Source organism: Bacillus rossius, chromosome 3 (assembly GCF_032445375.1).
Source record: "Bacillus rossius redtenbacheri isolate Brsri chromosome 3, Brsri_v3, whole genome shotgun sequence".
Taxonomy (NCBI): Eukaryota; Metazoa; Arthropoda; class Insecta; order Phasmatodea; family Bacillidae; genus Bacillus; species Bacillus rossius.
Genome location: NC_086332.1, coordinates 32,539,871 through 32,567,222, shown reverse-complemented (window position 1 = coordinate 32,567,222; position 27,352 = coordinate 32,539,871). Strand labels below are relative to the sequence as shown.

General features: G+C 40.2%; 1 protein-coding gene across 2 annotated transcripts in view; it reads left to right on the top strand.

Annotated features, from left to right (window-relative positions):
- LOC134530485 (sodium-dependent serotonin transporter) overlaps positions 1-27,352 on the top strand; it is a 187,012-nt gene that overhangs the window by 19,763 nt on the left and 139,897 nt on the right. Inside the window, exon 1 of one of the 2 annotated variants that reach the window (XM_063365330.1) lies at positions 22,695-22,819. The exons of the other annotated variant lie outside the window; for it this stretch is intronic. The gene's annotated coding sequence lies outside the window, so the exon portion shown is untranslated. Of the gene's footprint in view, positions 1-22,694; positions 22,820-27,352 lie in introns of those variants that run through there. 2 annotated transcript variants of the gene reach the window in all.

The window sequence follows — 27,352 nt, the reverse complement described above, 5'->3', positions numbered from 1 at the left end:
TCCGTACTGACTGTACGCTATTGGCCGCGCCTCTGCATCTGTGCTGACTGTATGTACGCTATTGGCCGCACATCTGCATCTGTGCTGACTCTACGCTATTGGCCGCGCCTCTGCATCTGTGCTGACTGTACGCTATTGGCCGCGCCTCTGCATCTGTGCTGACTGTAGGCTATTGGCCGCGCCTCTGCATCTGTGCTGACTGTACGCTATTGGCCGCCCCTCTGCATCTGTGCTGACTGTAGGTTATTGGCCGCCCCTCTGCATCTGTGCTGACTGTAGGTTATTGGCCGCCCCTCTGAATCTGTGCTGGCTGTAGGCTATTGGCCGCGCCTCTGCATCTGTGCTGACTCTACGCTATTGGCCGCGCCTCTGCATCTGTGCTGACTGTACGCTATTGGCCGCCCCTCTGCATCTGTGCTGACTGTAGGTTATTGGCCGCCCCTCTGAATCTGTGCTGACTGTAGGCTATTGGCCGCGCCTCTGCATCTGTGCTGACTCTACGCTATTGGCCGCGCCTCTGCATCTGTGCTGACTGTACGCTATTGGCCGCGCCTCTGCATCTGTGCTGACTCTATGCTATTGGCCGCGCGGGCCCCGGAGGGGGAGGAGGAAGGCGAAGGACAAACACCGACCTCTCCCGGGAGTCCCGCAGTCCGCGGCGCGCGAGCAATCACCTCCTGCCACACTTCCACTCGGCACAATTACCTCGCCTCTTGGACACTCGGCACTGCTGCCGGCCCGAGTTGCCCGCGGCGTGTACAAGTCCCCGTCGGACCGAGGGGAGTCTCCAGCGGTCTCCAGCGGAGAGAAGAAGACCCCCTGTGCAAACACGAGGACCAGTTTCCTTCATTTAAAAAGAACATTAGTGTACTTACGTCCAAAGAACTTGGAGCTGGCGGAAGGGAAAGAAGAAAGGACTCGGTAAAATTGTCACAGGAATTTTAATCACTTCTTTAGATGTATCAAATGTTCGCCAGAGTGCATTAATGAGTCCTACTTTATGGTTTTACTACCTGAAGTACCCGGTGCTGTCTGGGTCTTATGTACACACCAGGTCAAGTCTGTAGGACATGTACTTGAAACACAGGAGATTTTGATCTTCAACGCCCCCGCAACCCTCTTTGGGAGATGATTTTCGTAAAAAAAATCATTCTTAGCGGATATTTACGTAGTAAAATAAATACACGTGCCAAATTTCAAGCCTGTAGGTCTTACAGTTCCGAAGGATTAGTGATGAGTGAGTGAGGAAGTCGTGCTTCGCTTTATACAAACTTTACCTCCCGTTTTCACCCCTTAGGGGATGGAATGTAAATGAAATATATATATTCTTAGTGCATCCCTAGGGTATTTCCTCCAAATTTCAAATATCTGTGCGTTGTGTTCGAGTTTAATTCAGTATATTTTTCTTTGACTGTTCGTCTCGTCGACAATGAGGCCATTAGGCCCGTTCTACAATGGCACGTGAAACAATTCAAGCAGGTATATCTAGTATTCTATTATTACTTTGTCGTTTAGTTTTATCATACATGCAAATTCTGCCCGTACTATGATTTTGAAGCATAATATTGTTGAGAATTTTAAAGCTTAAAAAATATTTTGCAATTATTTAAGAATTGTGTATGGTAGGCCCATCTTTCGTAAAAAAATACTCTCTCAACGTCTTTTTATAATGCACCTAAAAAAATGCATTCTGCATTGTAAAAAAGCTCTTCATTAAAACGGCGTACTTAGATGGATGTGCGACCCAACATGGAGATGGTTGAGTCACTTTTCGTCATATTTCAACATCCGGAACGCTGCAGAAATGGTGATGGTTAAAATACAGCTCTTTGAAACTGTGTCCACTACGCAGACGCTACACTTCGCTCTGAGCAAACGTGGTGCAGACATCAGCTGGACACAGCGGCTCCATGCAGTATCCCTGAGACCAGACACCCTGTCTCCCTCTAAGGTCCGTTCTACAACAGAGACACGAATCACGTAAACGTAAACGGAGAAGGAACCTCCGGAACATTTCACTATCGCGTCTGCTGCTTCCACAATGGTAGTGGTGGTGATGGCAACCAAATGAGACTGCATTTCAATATGTATAATGCTTCGAGACCATAGCACGAGCAGAATTTACGTATTTGATAAAAATAAATGACAAAGTAATAATAGAACCCTAGATATTCTTGTAACTGAAACATTATTTAACGTATACAGAACATAAAACAAACATGGCTACCCCCGCAGGCAAGTACCCGCGGCTGCTATTGGTCGCACGGAAACAACGTACGAGGAGCTCAGCATTGCCGAGCTAATCCGCGCGTGCTATTGTGGAAACTCTTGATCCGTGAGATCCGTCTCTTGTTTACTTAATCCGTCTCCGTTTCCGTGTCATTGTAGAACACGGCCTCAGAGAAGGCGACACACAACGACACAGAGCAGACTCTGTGGGGGAGGACTCGGTCGAGGCCTGCAGTGAGATACCACCACAGCATCTGTTGGAGTGAGCTCGGGAAGCTACGAGCCGGACTACGAGCCCAGTGTCTCGCCGCTATGCCACCTCGCTGCGTGTCATCTTTCAACTTCTGTGTTGTTTTGTTTTGCATTTATGGTTATTCTTATTACACTTAAATGTTATTTTTTCTGGATTCTGGTACCACCTTCGTCACATATTAATATCATGCAGATTTTGAATTATATATATATATATATATATATATATATATATATATATATATATATATATATAGCTATGGCAAAAAAGTTTTGTGATTATTTATTCGGTAATTCTATAATCAGTCACTGATCACAAACAAGTTAAATGCTATCCTTTGAAAAGAAAAGTTTTAATGGCATTCTCATGAATTGAAATTTTTTTGAAGAAATATGTTTTCGTAAACAAGCTTCCGTCTCTTAGTAAACAATACCGCCTAGCTGCAATTTACTGAAATGTTAGTTAGGCAGTATTGTTAGCTAAACGACGTTATGAAATCCGTATGGCTAAGTTCCTTTAATGAGATTATTTATTGGCGTAATTTCACAAAACTACGATATACCGTAACTGCATCTGAATACTAGCCTAGAGGATCCCTTAGATAAGGACGCAGCCATCTTTTCGTTGCTTTCGAATCCTCCCAAGGGATGCATCGGCATCCCTAACACGCGTCCACTAACTCGAGGTTTCTAGGGATGCGACACTCGCATCTACTGATGCGTCCCTGCATCCATGAGCTTCGGAATCGTGTTTTATTTGGCTTGTATATAATGTTGCGATTTACAGGGTTCATAAAGGATAGACCAATTAATAGATTTTACTACACACTACACAGTTTTATTGATGGCCACTACTTATGTCACTTACAATTAATCTTATAAAATTGCCAAATAATAATTTGCCTTTAAAAATGTTGCTTCACCAGTCACGCGTTTCTTACAATCCACACACCTCGCTGGGCCGCACCTCTGGCGCAACTCTCGCCGCAGTGCCCCTCGTGGATCTCAGCCGCGGGACTCCGTCACCGCACTCCGCCGCCGCCGACGCACTTGCCTTCGCCGAGATCCCACTAGACGCCTCGCTCGGAACTTCGCTCGGAACTCCGCCGCGCCCGCGACACTACAACCCGGAACTGAACTCTTCGCCCTGGAACCTTCGTCCAGGGACTTCGCCGCTCTATCGCCCGGAAACTCTGCCGCGGGAAAACTCCCGACTCCACTGAACTCACTCACTCCCTGCCCTGGAACCTTCGTCCAAGGACTTCGCCAATCTGCCACATCCGCGGCACTATCGCCCCGGAAGCTCCGCCGCGGGAAGGCTCCCTCCTGAACTCTCTCTCTCTCTCTCTCTCTCTCTCTCTCTCTCTCTCTCTGATCTCAGACTCCCTCAGGCCGCCGACCTCGTTTTATATATCAGCCGAAATTTCCAGAACTCACGAGCGCGGCCGGGGCCAGTCGCGTCATTCTGCGCCGACCCGAAGGCAGAAATCTCTCGAAACACGTGTTGGTGGCTCGCATAACTCGGCAGCTGTCAGGTGTCAGTTACGTGTCAAAGGCAGGGCGCCGCGCGGGGAATGGTGGGAAGGAGGGGGAAAAGCGACAATCCTTGTTATCTTCCAGGTGCGCGCGGTGCATATCATGTTGCGGCAGTCGCCAGCCAGCTCTGCACCTGCAAGTGTCGCGGCCTTGCTCACGTTCGTAACAATAATATTATTTTAGATTTTTGGCATACGGTGTAAGCATAACTGATAGCTAAAATAGAGACAAATAAAAACCTTAATAAAATCACCGAGAAGCGATCTTACACTTACAGGGGTATTTAAATCTAATTATAAGTATTTTTAATATTTTGAGATTCCCAACAAAAAATTGTGTTTCAGATAGCTGACATTTATAACAGTCACGCCACATTAAACTTAAAAAAAAATTTTTTTTTACGTTTTTTCGGAATATTCGTAAATATCACGACTCAAAATGACTAACGTGCACATTAGTACGACCAATAGTCAACAGGTGGTGCTAGCAGTAAAAGTATTAGAAATGTGTCCTCCACATTGTGGCTGTATTTTCCGAGGGATGTAGGGACGGTTGCGCTGTGAACGCACTCCTGTGTGTTCGGACACGGCTCGTGTAATTAAAGCTGGAGTTCAGAACAGCTATCGGCCTCGATGAGAGGGGAAGCGCGCGGCCTGTGCTGTTGCCGACTCCAGGTCCAGCCAAGTCGGAACAAAGCCCGCGACAGAATGGCTGCGGTTCAAATCCTCTTAGCCGCTTGTCGCGGGAGGCTTGTGCCGGGCAGGGGGCGGGAGGGGGGTGGGGTTACGGGGGTGGTTGGCGGTCTTCTGCCTCCATTGTCAGCCCCGAGAGTCCGGTGGTTGCTGGGGCAGCCGCGCATGCGCGCAGAAGCAGTTTCCCCCCCCCCCCTCCCCCACAAGCCAACTTTCCTCGCCACCTGCGGGCCTATGCTTCACTTCAGGCGAGTCCCGATGAGGTGACAGATCGGCAGCCGCTTTAATAAACGGTACCTTTGCGCGAGGCTAAAAACCGGTTGCACATCGCGGAACGAGCATGCTACTTGACATGCCTCTCCACGACATTTGTTTGTTTACGTTGACACGATAATAATGCAAGACAAAAAAATCAGCGTGTCTGGTTCATTCCTGATGTGCAGTCTTATTTAAATATTATCATAAAACGGGTAACACAATTTTGGTATCTAATGATCTGGATCGTAAATTTATACAAAAATTTGTTTGAATAACCCACCTGCAAAAATACCGTTATGAAAATTCTAGAGAGAGTGCACGTTTGTATGAATGTACAAATTGTAGGTAAAGAGTAGACTATATCTGGCTCAAAAAATAACCGCAAAATATTATTTGCCGTACTAAGTGAAACATCTGTAAAAATCGCCATAAAACTAAATTATGACTTGAGTAAATATGAATTCATCCAACATGGGGGTGGGTCCGCCAACTGTGTTCGAAATCGCGCTGTAGAATATTTGAAATGCAGGGTTGTTTTTTTCGCTTACAGGAAAGGACTGTATTTACAAGATATTTAACGTTCGGTAAACATTTACCCGAAGTCCAACATGGCCAAGACGAGCACTCGCACACATCTTTTCTCCACTTCAAGAATATACATATAATTCAGTGTCGAAGCCAGCCATTGCAATCTCGTCGTCCTAACCGCGCGGTGCCCGCAACGCAACTGAACTCTCTCGTAGGATTCGTGGGGCGGGCGCGTTTCTATTTTCCGGCGGTTGAGATGTGTTACCGCGCATGTTCGACCTTACCGCGTGGTTACGTCTGAATGATTATGAAGATGCTCGTGCAAACAAGACCCCTGAACGAGTCAGGGAGCAACTCCGCCAGCAGGTTCAGCGCGTACACCATCGTGGGAGGTGGGCGGGACAAGCTGGAGGGTTGGAGACGTGGATTGGTTATCTCGGCCGTGCGTCACTTCGACTGTGAGGCGTTGTTTGAGAAGGGGGATGGGGGGGGGGGGGGGGTGGTACCTTATGCCCTCCGGCATTCAGGCCTGATCAGGGTGTCCACAGTTAGTACTTTCGTACTAGATCTAGTACGTACTTTTATAAGTTTTTAGTGGTCTAGTACATTTACGCTTAGATCTAGTACTTTTTTCTTTAATATAATAATATTACAGCAACTCCAATAAGTTTTATTATTAAGCGTAATTATTTTTAAAAACTATGGAATTTATGTGTGTGTGGTGTGATATTTAAGTTCAAACATTGCAATGCCATGATAACTTCTTAAATTGTTAAAACCACAAAAAAAATTATAATTTAGTACTTTTTTTTTCAAATCTAGTACTTTTTTCTCGCCTAAGTTGGTACGAAATATTTTTTTTCCTTGTGGACACCCTGATTCAGGCCTGCTCTGTCCGCCACGCAAGATCGCGGTGTTCCGTACCCTCTATCCCTTCGACCTTGAGACTCGGTGGTGTGGCGTTACCTACGAGATACAGTCCTTTACTGTGAGTCGCCATTCCCACCATTCTCTCCCCTGAAGCAATCCGAGTTAGCGAGTTCAACACCCGGCCTCGCTGTTCACACTAGATGTAACTATTGGCTAGATTTTTTTTTGTGTGTGTAAACATCTTAGCTCTCGGTAGGAATGGTTTCGTGAAAATGAAAGGGAAGTCGATGAAATGAAATGTGTCACAAAGATGTCGGACCCACGTGTAGCAACATAAACCCGTATATAATCACTTTCGTAAATATGAGGGAACATATAAATATTATTTGTGTGCAAAATGAATATTTATGATAAATATATTTGGCAAACTAAAATAGTCATGGTAAAAATATGTATTATAATTATTACAATGATTAAAAGACATATTCTGAATTCTCAAGAGTGTTGGCAGCACAGTGCTAGAGCGCACACTTGAAAACCTCATGGGGCACTGGAAATTTTTTTTTAAAGTTTTTTAAATTATAATAATGTGAATTAGCTCAATAACGTTAAGGTTTTTTATGAAGTATTTACAGACTGATTAAAGTCGTTTAAGCAAAAATTAATATATTATCTTAGTGTTATAATATGTTTTAAAATTTTAAAGGTTAATATTTTAGTAATGTCGTAGAAGTATACATCTAACGTGCTGATAAAATTTATAGTATTAACTGTTAAGTAAATTTTATCAAGACGGGCAGTATTTAAATAAAATAATGTCTAATAGTTTAAAAATTTGGGTGTTTCGTGCTGCTAATTTTCTATCTACGTTTCGTTTTATGGTGGCAAGCAACGTTTACGATACAGCGAATTCGAGCGGCGGGCGCAGGAAGTATGTGTGTGATTCGCATCCAGAAATTTTTTATTTGAAACGCGACTATTTTATTTATGAATCTCAACATTAATCAAAATAATTCTACGTTACATTTTGAACCCGAGTTTCGTATTATATGTTTATTTGCAGCATGATAACACATACATTTGCTCGTTACCGAGGTTAGATGTTACGCATCACTGGCGAGTACTAAAAGAATAACTCTTTTTTTAATACTTCCCAAATCAACTGCCAGAAATAAGCATGTGTGATTAAAAACCAAAATGCAGTAAACGCGGGGATAATCTCGCCGGTGTTAATAAGACTGCCGATCGCCACTCTACCACTCTGGCTCTGGGGTGGAGCGCCTGACTTATGACTTGTAGGACCCGGGTTCGCGCCCCGGCTCCTCCAAGGCGGTGTCTCAGTCAAGTGGCGGCATTTGTCTGATAGGAATACAATCCCTTGCAACAAATCACGCTACCAAAAAGACGGTTGGTAGTAAAAAATAAACCTTCTAGGGTGGCTTCAAAATGGGGAGCCCGTTTCTTTTCTAGGACTCCCCATGCGGATGCAATTCAGGGGGTTTCTCCGGGGCCGCGGAGTTTTGCAAAAATATTTGTTAGTTTTGTAATAAAATGTATTTTAAATAATTATACGTTAATTTTCGTGTCCGAATTTCGTATTATAAGTGCATTTGAAACATGAGGATTATCTCGTTGCCGTTATACATACTTTAGCAAGTACTGAAATATTCGCTCAAAACTACGCAACACATCCATCCGATGGAAAAAAATTGCATTTCCCGTTATATTTAAAAATATATATTACAACTTTTTAAATAACAAGGGCGAACACAGGTTTACCGAATAAGAGTTATTTTTATATACCTAGGCCTGGTTCTCCTTCATATTTCAGTCAAAAAACATTTTTTCCAAATATATGTTTGTTTCAACTACAGGTTAAAATGCATAATTTGGCCGGGACTTTTCCCATTCTATAACATGAAAAAAGTATACAGGAAATGTGTGGCGTTTACAGCAAATGAAAAGTGTTCTCAGTTTTTCTTCCAAACAATCCTATTGCTTCTGAATATTTTTTTTAATACTTTCAAAATATTATAATTATTATTGATAAAAAAATGGTTGGTAAGGATGATTTGTGCATTTATTTTTCTATCTTATTTTTTCGTTTTATTGAAATGTAGCTGTCCAGATAACTGTCTAAAAATTAACCTTTACTTTTTTTGGAAATTATTCAATAATAAATTACACAACGATGTTTTCTTTAATTATCTGGAATTAAATTTGAACACATATACGCACCAAATGAGCAACAATTTTCATGAATACTTACCTACAAAATTTATTTAACAGCACACATAGTTTATTGTTAAATCATATTGTTATATTGCAACCAATACTTTAAAACAAAATACATATTTTTGTTTAAAATGCTGGAGGTAAAAAAACAATACTGCCAACTAAGTTCAGGCAGCTTGTAATAATGCACGTATATGAAAATCTTTCCCAGAATTTGAAGGAATTAGAATTTTTCTACGCGTTAAAACCATTTTCCTCTTCGTGCCTGGAGAATAGTGTCTCACTCTAACTGTTGACGCTCTGGATCTATGTCAGGCTGTTGACATCGAGGTATCCTTTTAGGATAGTTTACTCTTTTTGTTCGACTTTTTTGCTGTCTACATCTTGTATGAGGTTTCAAGGATGTGCAGTCAAGTACTGGCAAGCTTTGTGTATATAAGGCTACAGACCGCTTTTTTCCAACTTTGGGACAAGGTTTGGCTCGCGGTCTTTTTGCCCATCGCAGAAGTCATCTAAGGAACTGTAACTTTTGTGCTCACCAGCAACGTGGCTTGGAACATTTTCAATATTACATTTTAATTTAAAATCAGTATCCTGTGATTTTCTGTAAGCGATTGCGTTTTTCCTTAGTTGTATGTTGACATCTTGTAATTATTGTGTAGCAGATGATTATTATGATCTATCTCCTCAACCTAACATAAACTGCCATAAACAAAGCTTTCTTAGTGCGATACCCTACTATCGCAGCTATCCCAGCTATCCCAGCTATCCCAGCCATCTACTACAACAGTAATGACGTGGAATGTTATCCTCGTCAACTTCACCAATGGCTCTTGCTAATTCAGCTTCACATGCTTTCTACCAGCCATTACGGATAACATCGTGGTATTGGAATAAGTTGCTGGTGCCATGCAAGGCACACCTACGGCTGCAAGTAATTATTGCCCCAATGCCCAAAACTCCAGCAACTATCCATAGTTTGCGATATTCATGTTGAACATGTTAAAAAAATAATACACATGTTTGCAAGAATACACTCAAACGCTTCGTTATGCTGACTTTCTTCAGCGAGTTTTCGTAGGACGTACATGTCCACAAATCCAACACTTCTTCAGCTTTCTCTTATCCATTTGAAAATACTTTTTCACCCTTTTGTTGAAGATGTGGGTGTTTGCTGCTGTTGAAGTACAAAACCGTACAAATTGAGTATATTTATCTAAATATTGAAATGGAGTAGTGAATAAATTTTTTGACTGAAATCATAGATAAATACATTGTTTTCGAATAACTGACATCTTGATATGCAACAATTTAGTTTCTATGTGCATAATAAATACGTATATATATTATTACTAATAGTTTTACTGTCCAATGAATTATAAATACTATGTAATGTTACACTATAGGTAGTTATTGGTTTATCCTGTTTCTGTATTACATTGTGAATGGTGTATTACTATTGAACAAGGTGTAAAACAAAGTGCAGTCTATTGTCACTAAATTTCTGATCTTAAAAAAAAAACATTCCAGTTCGTATGTGTAATTCTCCAACTTCAGTATATTCATAAAGTTAAATTAGTATATTGCTTAATTTTTTCAGCTGTTACAAATGATTTAAAACTAACATTGTCATAAAGTTGGCTTATGTATGTTTTGGCCTAAATATGATATGTATCCAATGTTATTAATCCCGTTAAATTAACAGAAACTGTTTGTGTTGACATCCTTATTCATGATTACACTGCACTCCCGAAATTATATATTTTTTTATTTATGCTTGAAAACTGCAGTGGGTACTTCATAGGCTCTGGTTTTCTAACGCTTTATCAACATTATTAAGTTTTCTTACGGCGTATAAACTGATTTTTCAGTGCCAATTACAAATCCTACACCTATGTTATAAAAACGTTAAACATAAATATCTCCCAAGAAAACTGCATGAGCGAGAGAGCAGGGAGAAATACTAACACAGTAAGTGTTTACTTACCATCCATTGCATTGCATTGAGAACTGTGCCTACGCGCCTTTACAGTCGAGACGCAATCGATCAGTCTATCACGCTCCGGAACGCAAAGCGCGCAAATCACAGACAATGGTAATCGATGACATAAATGTGTTCCCGGCGCCTGTAACTCGCGATTATTGCATCCCAATTAACCCGAGGCGGCGCATGAGGCAGTTCGACGGAACAGCAATGTTGCATGAAATGGCGGGCGAACGCGCATAACAAAAGCTTCCAAATAATTTAGTTCGATGTTTGGTCGCAGGTCGCGCGGCTGTCCACAAGAGAGACTTACCGCCTCAGTGCCCGTAAGGTCCGGGCTACAATCCACGGGAAAGTAGACGGATCTCCCGGGACATCTACTATCGCGTCTGCTGCTTCCACACTGCGCGGAAACGTAACAACAGGCAACCGTTGAGATTAATATTGTTCGCAGGCTTTCACGGCCATTGTCTGAAGTAGCTTGGCTTCTGGGTTGTAGCCGTGTCCTTGGCGAATAATTCACCGAAGTTTCGGTCGACATTGCAGTCGCCATCATCAGGGAGCAGTTACCTACTGAGTAGGTATGCAATGTCGACCGAAACGTCGGTAAATTATTCCCCAAGGACGCGGCTACAACCCAGAAGCCAAGCTACTTCAATCAATGAGATTATATTTTAAGGTCACAAAATATTAATTTAATGTAAATATATCTATTGGTACGCTTCGAGATTATAGAACGGCCAGAATTTACATATGTAATAAAAATTAATCACATTAGATATTCTTGACTTGAAACAATTTTCGAAGTATTTAGAACATAAAAATAACATGGCGCCAACCGCATCCAAATACTCGGCTTTTATTGGTCGCACAAAACAACGTAAACGGAAGAGTTGAGCATTGCCGAGCTACTCCGTACGGGTCCGTCTCCGTGTGCGTGCTGTTGTAGAGAGACTGTTCCGTGAGATCCGTCTCCGTTTACGTGTCATTGTATAAAGGGCCTAATTAAGGGTCTCGTCAGCTTGGGCCCCAAAAAGTTGTGCAGAGATCTGGGATAATGCATATTAACTTTTAATTGATTTTTAAAAAAAAAATTATTTCCATCTGATTACTAACAGTATTATTTATCTAACAGCCATGCTGGTATACTAACAAATACACTAGATATTAATACAAGATACATTTTTACTAACAACACAGGCGAGTGTGTGTAAAATAACCTAGTGGCCAGAGGTGTGACTACAAAAATATTTTATAGTTTAATTGTTAAATTATATTTTACATTATCTGGTGTGAAATAAAATTATATTTTTTTAAGGAATTTGAAGAACTGGAAGAATATTTTCACCATAAAACTGTATAATTTTTTTTTAAAAAGTTCTCTAAGAGTAAATAATTTTTCTGTCATAATGTTGGTAACATGTGTATCAAACAGATACATTGTTCAAACTGGGTAAACTGTCTTCCATCTATAGGCCTGAAGTGATGATAACGCCAGGTTTTCACAAAAAAAAATCCTTGGAACGTCTGGTACCATTCTCTAGTGTATTTTACGCACCTTTTGTTTTTGTGTTTAGTTTCTAAGTAGAAGCGACTGAAACGGGAGTTTTCACAACTATACTGTCACAGAATCTATTAAAATAAAAAAAAATAAAAAGGAAGAGGGCTGTGCAGTAAATTTCTGTCTCTAGATTAAATAGTACATAAATACTAATCCAAGTTTTGTTAATGTCTTTAAACATGAAATGTAGGATATTAACATATACAATTTAATGGGACACTACCACGAATCCATAGTGTCTCTTGTAAGATTGTTTACAAATGTAACATGCTTAGAGAGTGTGCCATATTTGTATAGTACACTTTTGAAATTACAGTAAATTTTGGACTTTTCAACGAAGAATGCATCTCAAATTAATTGAAGGACTGATCGTATACACTATGTCGAACTCCGTCTTTCGTGTTGAGTTTGTTGCAAACAGCGTAAACACGTACATGAAAGTCATCAGAACGTAGAAGCGACAAGCCTTTGATGATTTATTCATAATTCAACACGATTATAGTAATTTCATTTTCAAAGTTAGTAAAATAAGTGCTCGTACATTTACACACAAAAAGATAAATACAAATCTGCGAAAATCACAGGGTGGATAGTGTATATTTCCCATGTAATTGTTTAGGTAAATAACTACCAGTACATGCCTAGGGATGTTGTTAAACACTTAATACTGTTTAACACTCGAACTAGCTCTAGTGGCGGGCCACTTCGTTCCAGCCAAAATTCTGATTCCCTCCCTAGCCCAAACATGCTTGTGTATGCGTCTCTGGTGTCGCCACTGTCGATGAGATGCAACTGCGATGAAACAATACATCTTACACTATAGAAAAATAAAATATTACGTTTACGAATAACAAAACTATTAATATACCAATCGCAAATATCGTTTAGCAAGAGATTTAAAGTGAAACGTTGTCTGCTAACAAACTTTGATGAAATTATACCATGCAAAAAAAATTGTAAATATCTCGTGAGTAATTATTACAGATCAACTCCATTTCAGTTCTATGGGGCATAGATGATTCCACACATTGCTGTAATGTTTCAAAGAGAGGATATGGTGTAATTAACCCCCCTTAGAAATCCTAAAAATATCTATCATTCCCACCAGAAAATTGGAAATAGCTTTATAGCAAACAGCGTGAAACACGGTTCTATTCCACCAAAATCCCCAGAAATAAAGTTCTGCTTGCTCTCCTGGTTGCAGTAGCGCTAGAAGTTTCCGACACATTGTTTTTATGTTGCAGAAACATCAAAGTGTTTCGGAAAGTAAATGTCGCGTTTCTGGAATGCAGCCGGAACACAGTGAGTTAGTTGCACGGGGTCGCTTAGCTCCACAGCAACAGACTTCAAAGAACACCGCCCAGACTCTTATGGCTTAAACAATCTCTCCATTATTTACGATAAAAAATGTTGTTCGACCCGAAATTCAAAGACGTGTACCAGCCTCGTAAAGCACTTCAGACCATAAGCAGTGCTGTTTATTGCAACTTGCTTTGCCTCGATGAACCTGAACCTTTGAATATATATACTGTATAGAAGTCGCCAGCCCAGGTTAAAATTTCTAATACGGTTTGAGGTAGTTGGTTAATTCACCGCCGCAATCGCCACCATCTCTAGGGCATCGACTTGTGGTGGTCCCTAGCGGACAAGTGTCGAACTCTTCAAACACCCCTTCCCCCTCCCGTTGAACGACCTTGAGCTGCAGTGAATGATGGGTGGGGGGTGCGGGAAATGACAGCGGGCGACAGTGCTGCGCTCTAACGTGTAAATAACAACCTAAGACGATACAAGGCGTTACAGCAGCGCCCTGCAGCGGTGAAGTTCCCAAGCTGTTCATCATACGCTCCTGAAAAACGTAGAGTAAATCCTATCCACTCGCGACTTCTATACAGTATATATATTCAAAGCCTGAACGGAAGATTGTCAGTGAACCCGCAGAAGATTGTCGGTCGAACGCAGTCTCATCCTGTATGGTCCGTCACATTACTTCCCTGACACCCCCCCAGGTGTCGTCGCGTGGCTCGTAGACCTTCCACTCCCCCTCCTGCCCCCCGCCGCGGCCCCGACTCGAGTCGCCCCGAGGCAGCAGGCGGCGCGGATGACAGCCACGAGCTGACGTCACCCGCCATGTAGGAGCTTCAGTTCCTTGTTGCTTCCAGGTGTTTCAAACACGCGAGCAAAGAATTCATATTGCAAGTGTAATCCAGCTGCGGAAACACAGGACACGGTCTTGTAGAGAATAGGCATGACATGATTAGGCTGATCTGAGGGGTCGGGGGAAGGATGGACTGGCTCATTTTTTGTAGACTACAAAAAGTTTATAAAAAGGTGAATATAGATATTAACTACACAGTATCTACTAATATTTTGATTTTAATCATTATCATTAATAGTGCATTCAATGGTGATCTCTACTACTAAGTTTCTAATGATTTATCGCAGCATGCTTGCGTAGATGTCGTGAAATTTAACGCACACTTAAACACGGGATTTGATAGTATTTAACTTAAAATTTTACTTATAAAATATCGGGATCTAAACAAATTAGGTTTCGTACATTTATAGCATTTGGGGGGAGGTGTTAGGGGCTGAACACATTTCCTGCCCCGGGTAAAAAAAAAAAAAAAATGTTTGGATGAGTCTTTGCGAATTATTCAGGCAAAATCTGGCCTTTTTTTTTTTTTTTTAGAAGTAACAGCTAACGTGTAGGATATAAGTGTTCCAGAAGTTACCAAAATAATGATATGTAGTGAAGCATCCGTGTGCAGCGCCGCAACACTGAAATAAAGACGCGGAAACGCAATTACCCGCCGCCGAGGGCGGGGAACAGCGGCTCTGGGCGGGCCGATCAGCCGGCTGTCCGCCTCGCCTTAGTGCCGATGCTTGTTGGCCGGGAACCCGCCCCCTGGGGGCCTGATCGCTCTCGATTAGCGGCGCGCCCCCGACACCTTCAACCTTTCACTCGGAGACGACAGCTCCCGGCTGAAGCCTGCGAGCAGAGCCAGGCTGCAGTGTTAACTCCCGCCGGAATCCCCCATCGGCCTGAAGTTACCCAACGGCACAGAGAATTTCGGGCTAGAGTACGCACTCTTGCTCTCCAACAGTACTGTCGGAAACATGGCCGTGGTGACACATTTTTGTTATATTATTATCCCTCCGGCCACCCCTGTTGATGGCAGCATGCCTGTTTTGTTCTTCTGAAGCTTTCAGTTTCAAGCGTGACCCCCTGAAAGGTTCGTCACCGGCGATGCAACAATAATCAAAAAAGGTCTTCCACAAAAAAAAACTTGATCCATTAATAAATAAAGGCTACTTAATTGTGAGAACCGAAGGCTAAATGTCGACTAAAATACAGAAAGTTGCAGAATGTTCTTCCTGGTGGTTCCGAGCCTGGATTTAGGGTATATAAACCCCTGGTCCTGAAATTCGGCAGCAGAAGTCGAAGCAGAGCCTGCCAGTTGACCACCGCCGACGGACACCCGAAGAGAAGACTGCCGTCACCCACAGCCGTGGAGATGCCCAGACCGTCACTTAGGTAAAGGACGTATGGTATGTTATCGTCATTTGATATAAGCATTTGTAGCACCTCGAATATTTCGCAAGCTGAGGTGATTGACTTTCTTGCTGTTGGGACTTAATCTATTTGTTGAAGAGATCGAAAGCTACATTACCTATGCTTAAGGACTGACGTAATACTTGGTGTATTAGCGTGAGTGGTGTCAACGTTTCCGTTGAATACGCGGGTGCGACTTATGGAAACCTGAACTTGTATTTATTGCTGCCAGAGATTGGTATGGTTACAACTTTTAGATACGTATGAGACGTAAGGGATTTGGTTACCTAGGCGTAATAAATACTTCTATTCATTTTTGGGTTACTACAACCCTGCACTTTAACATACTTAAGTCCCATGAAGTTTGAACGAAGTTTACGTTTGTATTTACAATAACTTACGTAATACACGTAGCAGACTTTGAAGTTTCAACTCAACTACCAGTTCTATGATTATCTCGTCACTGCTGGGCAAGACTCCACTTGAACCTTTGTCGTTGAATCACTCCTGCCCCGAGTCTGAACTGCTTGGAGCACTTTGCCAGTTATAATTGCGAGCTGTGCAGGAAGTGTGTTGGTGGCCTGACCTGGTGACGAGCTGACAACCACCGAGGAGCTCGCTGTGGCGACGTGAAGCATCACCTGGTCTACTCGCTGTGCATCACGACTCCTTGTCCCGGAGTGAGTTCTTGTGAACGTCGTCTGGACACTTCCACGTTGTGTTAAGCACCTGGAATCGGGCGCGGCTTTCGCCTCTGGGATGATTATTTTCAGAGTTCAAGTTCAGATTGTGTATTAACTTCGAATGCTAACTTATGCTATATTGAGAATGCCTTGGAGGCAAACTAATTGTAAACGATTTGATGTTATCTTTGAAGTTATGTCTACTAAGACAACCAACCGCAAGAAAAGATATTGGGAACCGATAATAAACACATAAAAACTACCAACCACAATTTCACCATTTTGTGTAATAAAATTCCTAAGGGCTATCGAAAGGGTAAGTATGGTTTAAAAAAAAATTCCGAATTTATTGAAATCAGAGGTAAGCAACTAAAGAAAAACGTGAATATAGAGTTCCTTATTTTATTTTTCTATTTATCGACATTCATCCTTTAGGGGGTGAAAACGGAGGTATATTTTGGTTTATGGCATTTGTAGACACTATTGATATTGAATTTTTAAGTTAAATGTCCTAATATTATTAATATTTGTGGCTAATATTTTAGCTGCAGCTTTTGTAAATATTGAAAGATTTTCTAGTCAAGTTGTTTATTCATTCTCACTATTTTATTGGAATTCTTTGTTAGTACCAATGTTTAAGTGGTGCCTTGTTTATAATCATCTTTGATCTTTTACACTTGACTTTTATACACATCTTACATGTTACAGTTTGCGGCTGTCAAACGAGTGCTTCAGATTGGTAGCAGGCCCTCTGAATCATTTTGAGGATCCTTATTAGTGGGATCTATCTGCTATTGATATTTAATGTATTTGTTGTAATAAACTGAATGATAGTTACCTCACCTTAATTCTATTTATCCTAGCCCAGTAAAGTGCTTCGTTACACTTTGAATTATTCTTGCAGTGGGGAAAATTTATTTAAATAATGATTTTTTTACATAATCCACTGCTAGTTTGCGCTGTCGTCATTGGGAAAACCTGAAGAACAGACGATGCAAGATGAATACACAAACACACAGAAAATATGCCGATGTAATATGTTAAATGTAAAGACAGCGCAGAGAATTCCGTGGTAGAAATTTCTGGCATACTAAGAAAAAATTCAAAAAATGGTTGAGTCTACACAAACAACACTATTCTTTTGTCCAACTTTGTTTAGAACGACACATACGACTCAGAAATCTAAATACAACGAGTTTCTACGACTATTTAGTTATTTAAAATTACGAAGAAATCTTCTTTGAGTTAAATGTTTCGTTAAAGAACCCGTAACTGTGACTGTAATTGATAACAGTGTGCCCACGTCTTCTAAGTCAAGGCTTCTGTTGCCTAAAGCCCATTCTCGTGACTAAACGATTATGTTTTGCGCATCCATAAAGTGGGTCTTAGCAGCTAGTTCATGCAACAGATATGCGTCTACACTTTATCCCACAGCTTGAGGATGACGACGACCTTCCAAGCGGCCTTACAGAAACCGGGTCTTCCGACGCCATGCCAAACTTTCGATGTGGTCATTAGTATGTAAATCTGCGTTTACATTGTCAGCGGCACGGCAGAGTGCCCAAGATGACGGATGCTTGGGGACAGGAAGGGATTCTAGACTCGCTCTAGTGTGTAAGCCATCTCCCTCTGAGATTCCCGCAGTGGAGGTTGGGAACGCTACAAGTTTCCAAGCTCAGGGTCGTGCTACGAACTATGGTTGCAATCACGGCTGTAGATCCGAAGGGAGCAGGGGGCCTGCCCCCTGGAACTAAATAGCCCCTAACTGATAACTTGTGTCGCTTAGCCCCTCTTGCAAAACCCTTGGGACGCAGACTACAAACATCCCCCCCCCTCCTTTTCCCACGCCTTAAGCACCTGGTTGCATTGGTAGTTCTGAGGGTCGCGATATGAATGCTGAGGTATTACAAAACTATATTTTTTGTAAAGAAAAAAAATGAAGGACGAGAATAGGAATATTCAAGAAGTTCGGCTACAAAACTATGGCCGACTGCCCCCAAAAAACGTTTTTGTGCGTTAACCAAAGATTCCTTTGGAAACCAGTAGTTGCCAAGAAATAGCTTGTAACAGAAGAAGAAAGATATTGCAAATTTGTACAACACATAGCTATGGTTATTTTTGCATATATTAAATACGTTTGTCGAGTTAAAATTTGAGTATTTATTTCTATATTAGAGCATAATTATACATGTTAATTGATGTTTAATTCAAGCTTTTCTTAATATTTGGTTTTATTATCTCTGTTAATGTGCACAGTTAATACTGGAATGCTATTCAAGGAACGGTTTACGAATAACCTTAATTATTGGAAGTACCGGGACATTACAAAGCATAAATGCCCGGGTAAGAATCCGAACACAGTATTAATGCGAACACTGTTTTGTAGTGATACAATTGTTTTCATGTGAATGTACAAAATTAAAAAATAAGTATTGTAAATTTACACGAATATTTCTGTACAATTTACAAAAATATCTATATTGTGAATACATACATAAGGGCATCACAATTCATCTGAAGCAATCAAGAGACAGTTGGCAGCAACGAAGTCAGGGCTAACACTGGCGATAACCCACGAATAAAATGCTCGAGTTGTTGTGTTTGAGTATTGAAACGTAAGTTCGGGTCCAAGAAAGGGTTTCTCGCCAGTCCGGAACAGCGACACAAGGGTCGCGACAAATGTAAAGTGCGCCGCGATTGGCCGATCGCTCGGCCAGTCACAGCGCACTACGAAAGTCTGCGAGCCAATATATTTCCGATGTAACTCTGGGTCATTATCGCTCAGAGAAAAAAAATCTATACATATTTAAACTATATGTTCTGACATAATCTTTCAGGATTTTTTTTTTCCTAACCTAACTAAAACTAAGTGTATTTTGGAGGGGTCCGGGTTAGGGAGGGACCTAGGTGCGTCTCAGGCCGAAGCCTATACGCCTAGTCATGCTGGGATTAGCCATGCAAGGAGAGGGTCGCATGCATCATGTGCTAGGAGGGGATTGGCCAGCCATGGCAGCGATTGGCGCCATGACTAACTCCCCTCACTCTTAAATCTAGACTATAACTAGAGATAGGTTGGGCCCAGGTAAAACCTGCATAGACACAGGGAAACCCCTGGGCACATTCATGCGGGATGCAAATTGGCATGCATTACGTGTAGGAATTTACAGGAGACAGAGGATGGTCTGGATGAAGTGTTGGACAGAGTAGAAAAGAGTCTACCATGCGGGGGTTGGGCACTTGGACTCGTGGTCCGCTTTACTAATTTTCCAGTACTGGATTTAGTGACCAGGGACGCAAGCGCCCCTGGTGGTGAGTGGTTGCACTGACCACTCACTCCGCCGCCAGTCAGCACCTAAAAAACTAAGAAACTAAGACAGAAAACAGATAAATGACTTATAAACTAGGCATTTCGTTACGAAATATGCAAACACCCAACTCATGGATGGACGTGCAGTGCTTAAGATAAAACTACAATAATAACTATAAATATTATTTTTTTTATTTTTATTTTTTTTAAATTATTAATTTCGAAATATATATTTTTTATGACTATTACTTAGTATCTAGGACTTATTACTAATTTACAAATCTCTAATATCTACTACTATACTACTAGTTAAATATAGAGGAACTGTTGGTGTATAAAGTTACAGGTGAATTAAGTCAAGACCTATTCGCATTTTGGTATTTGTTGCAAGCTTGCAATTCAAAATCCCATGCCTTTCAGAAACACAACCGGCACTGGAGGTGAAGCCTTCCAGGCGGGCCATGCCCATCGGACATTGGGAGTCAGCCCTAACAGCACAGGCAGTGAACTCCCGGGAGTCAAACCTACACCTGCGTGCTTCGGACCATTTTGAATTAGCAAATTATTTCATTAATGTCTATAATTTAAGTTTCAACTCGCGGGAGACTGATTGGCCGGTCGCTCAGCCATCAGCCACAGCACACTACGGAGGTCTGTGAGCCAAGATTGAATTTGGCATTTTATATTTTCCATGCAACTCTGGATCTTGTTCGCCCAGTGATGAAATATATGGGTTTCTGCTTATGGCACATTTATCATAGAATTTTTGCGCAGTTCGGAAATAATAATGTTTTAAAAGTTCGAGTTTGAGCTCTCTGTGCATAGCCCTTACGGGGCAATACACAGGCGCATCTGTCGCAATACGAATACTCTTATTCTGAATTCTCTGCAGCTTGATTAAGTGAGATTCCGCTGCTGTTGCCCACACCGGCGCTGCATACGTGATTATTGGTTTTATTAGTGCGTTATAAATTATTATTCCGTTTTTAACAGAGCTACCTAAACGTCTGCTCATGACGGGGTAGAGGGCCATGAGCCTAGTGAAAGCTGTTTTTCTTTTCGCCTCTATGTAATCGCGCCATAGTAGTTTCCTATCCATGTGCACGCCTAAATATTTAACAACATTTTTGTGGGGAATTTGCTCATTGAAAAGTGTTAGTCGTGGTCTATCTTCGAGTGGCGGGAGATGTTTACGCGTAAAAACTATAGCTTCTGATTTAGTAGGGTTTACCTTAATTCGCCATTTTGTGCACCACTGTTCTATTGAATTTAACGCGGTTTGCAATCTGTCTGCTGCGAGTTCTAGAATACTAGATCTGCTAAACAACACCGTATCGTCCGCGTAGCAGCCAAACTGAACTGATCGGTGTGTGGGCTTAGGCATATCATGGATATAAATATTGAATAAAACCGGCCCCAAAATGCTGCCTTGTGGGACTCCTGCTTTAATTATTTTTAAATCGGACTGTGCTCCTTCTGTCGTGACTCTAAACGATCAATTTTCTAAATACGAGGCCAGTAATTTAATATAACAATCGGGGAAGCCAGTTTTATATAATTTATAAATTAAGCCTTCATGAAGTACTCTATCAAAGGCTTTTTTTATGTCCAAAAACGCTGCGAGATTATAGCTATTCTGATTGAACGCAGTTATTATATGTTCTGTCATACGGACCAGTTGATGCGTTGTTGAATGCGCGCTGCGAAAACCAAATTGTTCGTCCGGCAGTACGTTATTTTCTTTAATGTGAGCATTTAGTCGCTGCAGAATTATGCATTCGGCTACTTTTGACAATGTACTCAGCAGACTAATGGGCCTATAATTTTGGGGCAGTGTCTTATCTTTTCCGGATTTGTGAAAGACTATCACATTCGCTTCTTTCCACTGCAATGGAAAATACTGTAGTTTAAGTATTCCATTTATTAATTGATCTAGGTATTCCAAAATTTCGTCGGGCAGTTTCTGAATGCCATCGTTTCCCGGTGCCTTACGTGGTTTCATACGCCTGATAGCCTGTTTAACTTCCTGAGATTGAGTTAAGTAAGGTTTTGAAGTTAAAGGCTGATTAAGTTTAATTGTAAGGTCTCTGTATATTCCGGCATTAAATTGCGGGTCACAGGGTTCGATATTAGGTTGAAAGGCTAATTCAAGGGTATTCGTGAAGGCTTGTGCCTTGTCTGTCGGTGTAAAAGCGAACCCAGTGCGAGTTTGTAGCGGAGGTATTTTATCTATCTTATGAAGGAATCGCTTTGTCATACTCCAGGTGCTACCATCTTGCACCTGTAGCTGAGAGACTTTCGTCTCCCATTGGCTGCTCCTCCAAAGAGTTATTTCATCGGAAATTATTTTCTGTAATTCATTAATTCTCGCTTTAATGTCGCGCTGCCTACGTCGAGTATATTCGCGCCTTAATCTATTTTTCTGAGAAATTAAATCCCTAATATACACCGGCAGTTCATCTTTCTTAAATCTAACCACCTTTTCTGGGATGCACGAGTTAATTGCAGTTTGAATTTTAACTGTAAGTTCAGTGACTGCTGATTCGATGTTATCTTTCGTTTCGAAGTTGGCAGCATCGGCTGCAGGCAAATTATCGACTAAATACGTCTGAAAGCCTCTCCAGTCGGCTTTCTTGTAGTCTTTAATTTTTCTCGGAGGACTGATGTCAGTGTCCACGTCATCGAATAGTAGATGTACTGGAAAGTGGTCAGACGACATTTCGTGAAAGACTCTGAGTTCGAATCCCGTTTGAACTCTCTTATTTAATGCAATATCTAAAATATCGGGGTTGTGCCTTAGTACTCCGCTATCGTGAGTAGGCTCTGAGGGAGCATGCACTTGATAATTTTTGTTAGACTCGTGTCTTGCGCTTGGCGTCCCGCGCAGCGACGCAGCCGAGCTCTGGCGGAGAGGGCCGAGCGCCGGCGGAGAGGGCCGAGCGCGGCCGAGGGGCCGGGCCGGCGGGAGGCGCGAACGGGCGGGCCGCGGCAGTCTGCTGGGCGGGCGGCGGACTGCGCAGGGGCCCGCGGCTGGCGACGGAGAGCAGACCGCAGGCGGCAGGCATGCCGGTCGGGGCGGCGCCGTCACAGCGCCGGGGCAGCGGCCGCTAGCTCCGGGGGCTCGCTCCGAGGTCAGTGCGGGTCCCCGCCAACCCACCACACTGCACTGGCATTCGCTTCATCGACAGCGGACAAAAAACTTTTACAGAATTGGTCAGGGTTCCACAGGCGAATTTCGGCTGCATGTCCAACAAAAAAAAAAAGTCTAAAACACCAACTTATGGTCCAATGTGCTTCCCAAGACTTTTGAAGTTGGAGCTGAACAGCTGGTTTATTGCATATAATTGAGAAAGTACTTATGATAGAACACTGAAAATCTGAAGAATGTTTAATTAAACTGATTTTCTAACACCACAGCAATAGTTGTCGCTGTCTTAAATATATTTTACGAAAGTGATAGTTTCGCGTTGGTAGAAGAACATTTTTTCAATTAAACACTATCCAGACGCATTTTAATAATTCCGCTATTATTTGCAATAAAAAAAAGTTGTTCGGCTTTAACTTCAAAGGCGAATACCAGTTTTGGAAACACTTTAGACCTTAAGCAGTGTTATGTTTTATTTTTTTCATGATGAACGTCCAGCTACGTTTGGCGGCCGGAGTCTGACTCACTCTGTATTTGCATCCCGCAAGCAAAATAATGTTGAAATCAAAATTTAAAAAATCATAATCATTTTTATTTTATTTTTGATGCATAAAATATTTCAAACTATGGCTGAATATAAGAAATACTTTATTATTCTAATTATTTTTAACACTGAACTTATTGATATTTTTCGTAATTGCTTTTTTTTTCAGTTTTGCATTATCACTTCCGAACTCTTTTAAGTAGATTGCAGGCTGTTGAATGATAAAATACCTCGACTTTCGAGGTGGAAGTGGTTTGTTTTACTGAGTTTCGCTCTGCATTGTAGCAGGTTTATTCAGGGTTCATAAATCAACTTTGCCCAACCCTGAAGATGCTTGCTGCATTTCAGAGCGAAACGTCGGTACGATATTCGACTTCGACGTGGCTTAGTCTTACAATTCAAATTAGTTTATTTTGAACAGTTTTTATTATTTTTCTTAGTTATAATATGATAATATTCTTAGTCAGAATATGATACTAAATGTTTTGTCAATTGCTTAAGTTAATTTTTTAATTCTGTGGAGAGTTATATATTTATTTTAACAAGTTGATTCCAAGAGTTTGAATTAGTTTAAATGCACTATGTAGATCCGGTAGCAAATTGTACTCATTTTAAAGTAGTTGCAGAGTGTTATGGTGCATAGTGTAACAACATCGCTATATTTTACGCGTTTTCAATGAAAAAAATACCTTTCAGCATGGCCTACAGGCGTAGGTAGATTTCGAAGCACCTATTTATTCTAAAAATATTTTGGCAACTTCTATGAACTTCTGGAACTTTTCAAGAATTTAATGTACATAACATATTTATGTTCTCCAATATTACAAAATGATCGATTAAATGTTTGCTCATTTTCCGTGCAGCGAAAATATGAGGAATATTTGTAGCTCTGTGTATCTGGCAATGAATAGCTTAGAGCAATATTTAATATGATATGCCAACTAAGGTAATTATTTAACTTTTTTGACCTTCAAACACTTTATTTCATGCCTTGCACTAATAACGTGGTCGTTAAAAAATTTGAATTGCACCAAGGTTTAAGATACTATTAAGATGGTTTGAAAAAAATTCGAACGAATTTGATATTTAGAAGGTTTTGAATTCCATTAATTTCAACTTATATTTTTACGGTAGTTATTCGTTTTTTCGAAAATTGTTTCAGCCAAAGTTTTAAATAAAGTTTAGTATTCATCCAATAAATGATCATGTATTTGATAGTACATCTATTAAAAAAGAGTAATGTTAATTTTTTTACTTTCAAACCTTGTTATTTCCACCCTTTGCAGTAATGTTTGGTTAGATAAAAATTTATTTTAACAGTAGTTACAGACAATATTTAGAAAGTTAAACAAAACTAAGAATGTATTCGATAGTGTATATGGTAGAGAAGTTCTATTTATTTTCTTATTCCAACCGCATTGTATTATCAAAAATTGTTTCAGGCAAAAGTTTAAGATAAAAATTAAAAGAATTACAAACAATTATAACGGATTTGATAGTGTTCTTACTACGGGAGTTATGATTTTTTTTTCATTCGACACCTGTTTATTCCACCCCGTGCAGGCATTGCAGGTCGTATAAAAATTATTTCCGACAAAATATGTAGATAATATTTAAAGGTTTTACAGTAAATTATAACGAATTTGATAGTGTACATGGTACTGAAATCATGATTTTTTTTTAAATTCTAACATTTTTTCAACCCCCTGCAGCAATTGCTCATATTATCAAAATTGTTTCAGAAAAATGTTTTAAATAAAAATGATAAGATTTACAAACTATTTGAATTGATTCGATTGTGTCCTTTCTAAGGGAGTTATGAATTTTTTCCAACACTTTTTTTCCACCCCCTGCAGTTATGGTTGTTTGTATAAAAACTGTTTCAGGTCAAAGTTTTATATATTATATATGCTGTTTACAAACATTTTGAACGGATTTAATAGTGTGAATATTCAGGGAGTTATAAATTTTTTGTCTTTCAACCCCTGTTATTTTCCATACCTTGGTTGGTCGTATGAAAAATTGTTTCAGACAAAAGTTTTAGATAATGTTAATACGGTTTACAAAAAATTCGAAACGGATTTAATAGTGTGCTTATATTATATGTCATTTTCTGATTATTTAATTATGTCGTTGAGCTAATTTAACTGAGATCTGGCACGAATAAATGAGTTTTTACTATTCAGTGGAAAATAAGTTCTCCAAATTTTCTTCCAGTAAAATTTAAGAAAGTACAAATAAACAAGGCAGTCTAAATGTGGTGCAAAAAAGCAATAAGTGTGGCTTTGTTTTTGCTCGGGAGAAAGATTTTCCTGGAATAAAAAGCAACTTAGATAAGGTGAGAAAGAGTGGGTTTAAACCTCGGTGAAATAACAATGGAGGAGGAAACCGTAAAAACCCTTAGAATAACTTCGCATACTAAGTGTCCACTTCGCGATGACCACGTCCTAATCTTCATTGAATTAACTTTCTGGCTTATTCAGTCTGTAATTTCACTTGGAATCGCAGTAGTGGTGTGATAGATCAAACAAATGTGTGTCCCAATTAGTACAGTTTTCTGCCTCTTATTGGCCGTAAAAAGCAGCTGTCAAATGCATAAGTAGGCCTTACATTATTATGTATGCAATCAGGTAGCTATACAAAACATACTGAAGAAAATATGCCACAGCAAATGATATATTAGTCTTTAAAATACAATTAGAATTGTATGCAAGAAAACGAATTAATGTGTAAACGTTAAATACGTACTAACTAGATAAATTGTTTTAGCAAACTATCTAATTCAAATGTTTTAAAAATGCGAATAAATACTTAAAATAAAACTAATGATGATCCCCACAGTGAAAAAAATTCTCCCCGCAGAATAATAATATTTACTTCTGTTTTCTGAATGAAATATACCAAATATGCAGAAGGAAGGTTTTATGAAATTATTTTGCAATAGGTGTGAGTTATTTGGAATATCTCGCTAAAGATTTTTATGTAACCTAACTAATTCAGGTTGCACGAAAATAATTTTTCATAATAACATTAATATTCGATTAAATAACTAAATACTTATTTATAATATAGGTATAATTATCAAACATTTTGTCAGGAATCGAAATATTTGTAGAGGTAATTCTTTGTAGAAATTAAGTAGGTAAGAGTTCATAAAATCGACTTTACACCTGGCTCATTTCTTAAATGATGTTGGGTTTTTTTTTTGGGGGGGGGGGGAGTATAATTCGTCCTTGAAAGATGATTTTAGAAAAGGCATTTTTGCAGAATACCGAAGTGGATTTTTTTTTAAAATTAAACTTAGATTTCGGGATAGTGTTTCATTCCACGGAGTTCTGCACACTTTGAACAAACTTTCGATCATAACCCATCTTCATTAATAAAAATAATACTAATTTGTGAGTTCCGTTTACGGACAGTAATAATAATGGTAGGATCACAATACCAAATAAAATAACGTATTTCTTGGACTTAACCGTAGTATTCACAGAGCCTAATTGGAAGTCACCTTGTCACTTTGTTTCGCTTGCATGAATAATTACTCCCTCCGTTGGAAATATAATATATTTTTTTATGTGTCAACGAGACACAGAAAGCAATTTTTTTAAGAACCATTATAAAACTCTATGTCAGCAGTCTACACGAAATAATTATTAAACAATTCTGGATTCTTTTGTGCTGTCTTTATACTTGGGAAAGCCAGAAAGGCAGAATTATATTAATAAAACTATTCCCAGCGAGATTATCTGAGAGAGTAAAAAAATCTTGATTCTCGCATTTCCTTCTCTTGATCCTTCTGCTGCCGGCTCGGCGGCGAAGTAATTAAAAAGTGCGAAAAGAAGAAAAATCTTGCGAACACCTACTTCGATAACATCGTCAGTTTGATGAATAAAGGTGCTGGCAGTTGGCGAATAAGATATTCGAATTTGTTCATTCTTCTTTATTTCTGTATACGTCAGAAATGCCTGAAAATAT